This window comes from Ochotona curzoniae, unplaced genomic scaffold, assembly GCF_017591425.1.
Source record: "Ochotona curzoniae isolate NIBS_2020 unplaced genomic scaffold, NIBS_Ocur_1.0 contig_2723, whole genome shotgun sequence".
NCBI lineage: Eukaryota > Metazoa > Chordata > Mammalia > Lagomorpha > Ochotonidae > Ochotona > Ochotona curzoniae.
The window spans coordinates 12,641,742-12,649,725 of NW_024465573.1; the positions used below are offsets into that span (position 1 = coordinate 12,641,742).

At 42.6% G+C, this 7,984-nt stretch overlaps 1 pseudogene; it reads left to right on the forward strand.

The window, feature by feature from the left end:
* Nucleotides 1–6,548: 6,548 nt before the first annotated feature.
* On the forward strand, nucleotides 6,549–7,404 carry LOC121153964 (annotated as a pseudogene).
* Nucleotides 7,405–7,984: the final 580 nt, after the last annotated feature.

Sequence of the window (7,984 nt, forward strand, 5' to 3'; positions counted from 1 at the left end):
TCCTACACTCTCCTTTAACAAGTGTTTTTGGATTCAAGATATTCTAGTCAGTTTGACAGAAGTTGTTTCCAACAAGACAAGAATGACTATAAACCATTGGGAAATAACAATGCAACAAACACAAAAAGCAAAAGATGACAGAAGTTTTGATTTATGTATGTTTCTTCATATTTCATGTAGAAAATGTCAATAGAAATTTGGTCGTAAATTTGGTACTCACACCAGGAAATGTTCAGTCCTATTTAACATAGGAGCTTGATTTTAAAGACAGCATGTAACACGGAAACTATGCAGGACATTCCTAAGAAAATATTGGACTGACACACAATCCCTCAGCAGGTTTGACGTGGTAATTATTCCCATTTTGTTTTGTTTTTAAATTAGAAACCAGATGAAGTAGTCAACTTCATTTTAGGAGTACATGTTATGCATAAAAAAAAAAACTCTGTAGCTTTAAATAACACTGGTTAGCTCGGGAAATTGTTCACACTACAGAAACCACATGAGAAATGAGGCAGACCTTGAGAACAGCCGAGTTTTAACCTTTGAGAATGTAAATTCTTTGTCAGGAATGGTAGGCCCACACCACTTTTCACATAGCATAAAGACTTGCCTGCTACTTTTTCCAATGTACTACACAGATCACACAGCAGACACTCAATAGAAGCTTACAATTAGATTCATTAGTGTCATTCTTGCTGTTGAGAAGTGCAAACCCTCTCTAATCACTCTTTATTTTGCTCATTTCCCCATCTTTGTACCAGCAGGCATCTGAGCACAAAAATCTCACATTGTCATAGTTGACACAGCCATACTCAAGGACAAGACACCAGACTTTCCTGTATGGTCTTGAACGATGGGAATATTGGCACTCATTTTCTTCATTCAATACCAGCAATAATGCACTGAAGGCATATCCAATTAAACACCACAAGAAAATGTTCACTAAGGAGGGAGCAGTTTATATGAAAATGTTGCCTGGATAATGCACTTTAATAATATCATCTTACCATCACATTGCCATCAGGTGAGTGATAAAATCTCAAGCAATTGTTAAATTTTAGAACGCTGAGCAATACTCATGTAGTGATCATCCCCTTAAATTTTCATAAGGTAGAAAGTAATTTAAACTTTTGTCATATCTAGATGGGTTTTCTTAAAGTTATGAATGGGGAAGTCTCAAGTCTAAGTCATCTTTGGAACATAGAACCAGTTTCCCCAAGAAACAGTGTAACCCATGGTAGCTCCACTTAGGCCAACTCCCAATTTATCTTGTAGCTAGCAATCAGGTGAATTAGATTAAATACCCTAAGTCTTGGGTAACATTAGATCCAGCCTCTTTCCTATGACAAAGATGGTACCCAGGCCCCAAACCTCTGTTTCTATTCCTCTCAGGGTATAATATTAGGGTTTGGTTGGAGCCGTCCTCCCCACATCAGATCTCAAGACAGCAAGAGATAAGGGGCAAATAGAAGGCAGCTGTCTGAGTGCACCTGAGCGAGATCAGGTGTAACACGGGAAGCTGATTGCATCCTTACAATCTCACAGCAGGAACGAAGCTCCCTTTCTCCCTACTTTTTCCCCCTTCTCCTGAAAAAACGGAGCTTGAAAATCTTCTCTAACTTGTGACCTTCTTTATATTTTTGGTGCTTGTGTTCTTCCTTAACTCACACAGCGATAATATTTAACTTTGCAAGTGCTAATAAATATAATGCAGTTGGCAGAGTAATATTTTAATGCATATTAAGTGCTAATGTTATATCAATGCCTTTTGGCCTACTAAATTGTGTAGGGGTTTGAACACCTTGGCAGTTTTATAAACAGGCAGCTTCACTACTGTAGTAGATCTTTAAGTTTAATGCAGTAGGTACTAAAGCAAAGTCCAGGCAGCCCTGAAGATGAAAGAACAGAGCTCCTTGAAATGCAAGATGGCGTATTGTGCATGCTTCTCCCCCTTCGAAGGCAATTCTGCTGACCTTGTTTGTTTTTGTTTTGGGGAGCCTTCTGCTAAATTTTGCTTTCAGTACCAGCGTAGCTAATACCCTTGCCCCACAGGAAATTAAGGAGAGCAAGCACCTGAATGTCTACAGATGTCTACAGTGCGTCTTTCCTGGCATCCTTATCCTGCAGACGGCTTTATGTCATGTCGCCTGTCAACAACCAGGGTGTCTCACAGATGGGAAACCTGATTACACTGGGAGAACCCTTGTGGCTCTTGTTCTTTCAGTACCCAGTGTATGTCTGGCTACCCACTGCTTCAGTGTTGGGAGCCTGAGCTGTGTTCTCCGCAGCATCCTGGTAAAAACACAACCCCTAGGTTTTCAAATGAAAGGCACACATTTGACACAGCACCACCAAAAGCAAGTTCGGAGTTTATCACTTACAGATTCTGAGCAAGAATGGCATCATGGCTGGAGACCGTAGTCCTCTATCCTTGCGGGGAAAAGAGGCAGGAATGAAGAGTCAGGCAGAGCCTGTACTCAGGGCAACAAGCAGTATATAAAGGAACAAGTGTGGGCCACTTTTGGTTCATGGCAAACACCTGAGGGATCTATCTAAAGGAAGTGGCAGGAAAGCTGGGAGTCCATTCTGCTGGGGAGGATGGCTGTTTTTATTTTGGGGTTCTGACTTGGGTCATTTGGATGTAGCGTGACACTGAAGATAGCATAACCAAGTAAAATTTGTACTCAAAAATGGGTGCAGAAGCAACAGAACCTCTTCAAATGGAAGAAAGTGCCCTAATTAAGGTACAATCTTAAATTTAGCCAGAACCCTCCAGGCTAATTAAGCGGCCTAAAGCGAAGGTCATTTGTCAGGTGAAAGCACTGAGCTCATAATGTTGTTGCTTTTGTTTTTAGACTTGTTATTTTTATTTGAAAGTCAGATTTATAGGGAGAAGGAGAGGCACAGAGAAACAGATTTCTATCTGCTGTTTCACTTTCCAAATTGCTTCAAAGGCCAGAGCTAAGCTGATGTGAAATCAGGAGCTTCTTCCAGGTCTTCCACAAGGGTGCAGCGGCCCGAGAACCTAAGCCATCTTTGCTGCTTTACCAGGCCATAAGCAGGGAATTGGATTGGAAGTGGAGTACCTGGGACAAGAACTGGCATCCATGTGGAATGCTGGGGATGGATGTGGAGAATAAGCCTGTTGAGCCACTGCACCAGCCCTTTAATCCACAATCTTGTTGCACTCATCCTTAACAGTACTTCCCCTGTCCAATCTATTTGCGGCAGATGCTGCCTGTGTCCTGCTAACATCTAGCCATATGGAATTTTCACCTTGTTTCTTTGTCTTGAAGGCTTATCAAAACTCTTGTACATATCAAATTTCTGTTTCAAGTTGTTCAATACCAGGGATTCCTGCCTTGTACTACATCTGCTTTGTAGTTTTTTTTTTTTTAAAACACATTGTTAGCGTGGGGGAAACCATTGTTTTTATTTATATTTATTTAAAAGAATAATGAGGGGGGCTATCTGTTGTTCTATTCCCCTAATGCCTGTAACATTTACATACATCCATTGCCAAAAATCAAAAACTCTATCTGGATCTTCCACTGGGGAGACAGGGGACAAATACCTAAAACATCATCTTTTGGCTACCAGTGTTGCCAATCTCAGGAAGCTGGATTGGTAATGGAGGTGGGATTAAATCCTATTAACTCCCATGTGGGACACAGGCTTTTCTAGTGGTGGCTTATGCCACTGGGCCACAATGCCAGGTTCATGGATTTTTTTTTAAAGATTTAATTATTTTTATTGGAAAGTCAGATTTATAGAGAAGAGAGACAGAAAAATCTTCTGTATGCTGCTTTACTCCCCAAGCAGCCACAATGGCTACAGCTGGGCTGATCCAAAAGCTTTTTCTGGTACTCCCACGTGGATGCAGGGTCCCAAGACTTTCAGCCATCCTCTTTCCCAAGGCCACTAGCAGGAAGCTGGAAGGGAAGTAGAGTGGCTGGGATATGAACCAGTGGCAATATGGGATCCTGGCACATGCAAGGTGAAGACTTCAGTACTTAGTCAATCGCACCAGGCCCAGGCCCATGGACTCTTTAAGTTCTATATCAACATGACCTTTTCCACTGGCCTCAGAGTTGAAGCTGTTGCAAGAACAAGAAGAGTCTTTCAAATTGACTGGTCACTAGCACTGAAATCAATTCTAAACTTTTGTTGCTGATGCTGGAGAGCCTCATGAGGAAAGTGGATGATAGTGCAATCATAGGTTTGTCATGAGTGTTTCATAGTCACAGACAGCGTACCTGTCCAGAAAAAAAGAGCGTAAACAGCTTAATTGGCTGCTGGCTCTAAATTGTCACTGTTCATGGTTGTGATCTTGACTAAGTACTTAATGCCAATGGACTTCAATTTCATAGTCTGAAATAGAAACCATACTTGCTCTGATTATATACTGTTTCCTGAGTTAAATTAGACAGTAGGTTAGAACATATCCAGAAAAAATAACATATTTTGTAAATTATAGGAATCATAATCCTAAGCATCTCTACTATTATAAAACCATCCCCTAGCCTTTTGAGTTTTCTGAAGACAAATGCCATGCTGACCTCCACAGTATGCCAGCTGCTCTCCCAAAAGACTCACTGACCTTTTTGATGCAGTTTTCTATTTATTGGTCGACTACATTCTGCTTATTGGCCTGTATCCTGCCTTGTCACGAGTAATTAGCTTTCTTCATGAACTCCTAATTGCACTTATTTTTCTCTCACTGAATGTGGGTATCAATACATGTTCACTGAGCACCTACTACGTGCATCAGAAACTTCACTAGTTCCTAGGAATGCGAAGATAACAAAGGCATTGTCTTAGTTATGGAATTTGCAACAGAGCTCAGGTTGCCAAGATGAGGAGGAAAAAACAGGTGATTCAGAAGGAAGTGTTACGTCAAACTTTTATTGCTTTTGTTTCCTCGCTACTGGCTAGTAGACAATCCAGAACATAAGTAGAAAGAAAAAGAGTTCAAAATAGGCAGTTTTTGTGTGTCTAGGAAAAGAAAGATGAAATAGAACATGTTGACAACCTAGCACTATCACTATCATGTGATTCTCTTATGAGATAGATGTATTGACTGCAATATGCAGATAACATTAATGAGGTAGAAAGGAGTTAGTCAGTCAAATCTACTAAAGGCTTGGGGAAAGTGATACCAAATTGGAGCCCTGAAAGATGCGTAGGCTACATAAAAAACATATAGGGGAGGTGCTTTTGACAAAGGAATAATTTGATACAAATTTTGAGGTTTTGAGATACACATATGTTTTGGAATTATAACAGATTCATAAAGTTGAACCCCATAACTTAATCAAATATGGAAAATCTAAAACTGGAAATACAAGACTGCAAGATTACAATTTAAATTCATCATTCCTTGTCATGAGATGCTGTCAAACATTCTAATGAGAAACTGACATGATCATTAAACAACACATGTATTGATGGGTTGAATGATGCATACTTCTGTTAACATTCCTAAAATTGATTGAAGGAGTTTCTATAGAAATCCAAAACTGAATCCACTTGCCCAGTGCCCAGCATGCCAGTCATTGATGCCAGGGCAGCAGAAAAATGGAGGTGTTTATTGCCAAATGTAGAGCAGCGAGTCAGGTGGAGCAGCTAAAGCTCAATTCTTAGAGTCCCTGCAGGAACAAAGGCAGTGACTCTGCTAGTGCAAAGCTGGAGATGAACATATGTGTTGGGTGTGCAGTGAGCTTGGCCTTGCTTTGATGGTGACAGGAGGCTGAGTGTTCTTTAGAATGCTAGAGGTGGACTTCAGTCTGCCTGGGACTAATGGAAGACTTGATATTATTTTCCTTTTTAAAGATTTATTTTTATTGGGAATAAATATACAGATATTTGATATAGATATACACAGAGGAGGAGAGACAGAGAAGAAGATCTTCTGTCTGCTGATTCACTCCCCAAGCAGCTGCAATGGCCGGAACTGAGCTGTTCCAAAGCCAGAAGCCAGGAGCTTCTCCTGGGTCTCTCATGTGGGTACAGGATCCCAAGGCTTTGGGCCGTCCTCAACTGCTTTCCCAGGGCACAAGCAGGGAGCTGGATGGGAAGCAGGGAAGCCAGGAATGTGAACTGGTGGCCATATGGGATCCTGACTCATGCAAGGCAAGAACTTAAGCTGCTAGTCTACCAAGCTGGGCCAGTGAATGTTATTTGCTTTGATGAGAGTTGGAGGTTGTGAGTTTCTCCAAGCCTCTCAGAATAGAGACTGATACTGAGCTCTTAACTGTGTTAACTCTGGAACAATTCAAGTGTCGATATTTCAGGATTTTTTTTACACTTGTTTGTCCCCTTTAGGAGTTAATCTTTATAGAGGAACTGCAAACTAAAGGAAAGATATTGAGACCTGCTCTAAGGCATTGGGATGAGAGACCTGGCTTCAAGGCACAACACTTGGACATACCCACCCAATATAAATGGGTATTTTTATGTGATAAATACATCATTCTTCTTTTCTCTGCTCCCAGAGAGGGGTCCACATGGCGTTGTCTTTCATTCCTGGTATAACTTTACAGGGAAGCTGTCACATGTCCGGAGCCCTTGACGTCCTGCAGATGAAGGAGGAGGATGTCCTCAAGTTCCTGGGCTGCAGGAACCCACCTGGGAGACACCAACCTCGACTTCCAGATGAAACAGTACATCTACAAAAGGAAAAGCGCTGGCATCAACATCATCAACCTCAAGAGGACCTGGGAGAAGCTCCTGCTGGTGGCGCGGGCCATCATGGCCATTGAAAACTCTGTGGACAATGGCCAGTGGGCTGTGCTGAAGTTTGCTGCTGCCACTGGAGCTACTCCCATCGCTGGCCACTTCATTCCTGGCACCTTCACTAACCAGATCCAGGTTGCCTTCCAGAAGCCGTGGCTACTGGTCCCCATGGCCGACCACCAGCCCCTCACAGAGGTGTCCTACTTGAACCTGCCCATCATTGCTCTAGGCAACACGGACTCTCCTCTGCGTTATGTGGACATTGCCATCCTGTGCAACAACAAGGGAGCCCACTCTGTGGGTTTGTTGTGAATACTGGCCCGGGACGCTCTGCGCATGCGTGGTACCATCTCCCGTGAACACCGTGGGAGGTCATGCCTCTACTTCTACCGCGATCCTGAAGAGATTGAAAAAGAAGAGCAGGCAGCGGCTGAAAAGACTGTGACCAAGGAGGAGTTCCAGGGTGAATGGACCACCCCCGCTCCTGAGTTCACGGCTACCCAGCCCGAGGCTGCAGGCTGGTCTGAGGGTGTGCAGATGCCGTCTGTGCCCATCCAGCAGTTCCCCACTGAAGACTGGTCTGCAGCCCCCACGACTCAGGTCACTGAATGGGTAGGAACAACCAGAACGACCACTGAGTGGTCTCAAGTGATCTGTAGTCTTTGAAGCAGACGTGGAGTGAAGCTGACGGAAAAGAAACACGTTTCTAAAAAAAAAAAAAGTCATTCTTAAATGTACCTTATGTGAACATTACTTGATGTGGTTAAGCCAACAATACTTGAACACTTTTTAATGCCTCGATTTTGAAATATCTCATCCAAACGAAAAGGGACTCCTTGGTCTATCTCCAAATACTTCTGCCTTTCTCACATCCTCCCACTCCAGGGATTTCAGAGGCTGATGCATTTGCCTTCCCTTACTGTTCTCAGTGCTACCTAGTCATCATCTTCCCTTTACTGGTGGCATAGCTGCTGCTCCCCTAGGATGCTCACATTCAAAAACTGACATGCATTTCTCACCTTTAAGAATGGGGAAATACTTCAACAACACGACTGTTCATGAAGGACATCCATTGTAAAGCCAGAAGGAAAATCAGTGGGTGTGAGAAGAGACATTGGGGAAGGGCATGGGCAACCCCAGAGCCTATGGAACTATATTATAAAACAACATAAAATATGTTTAAACACAAACAAACAAAAAGATTGGGGTCCTCTACACCTTGAGTCTTCTCTGGAAATTCTCCAAG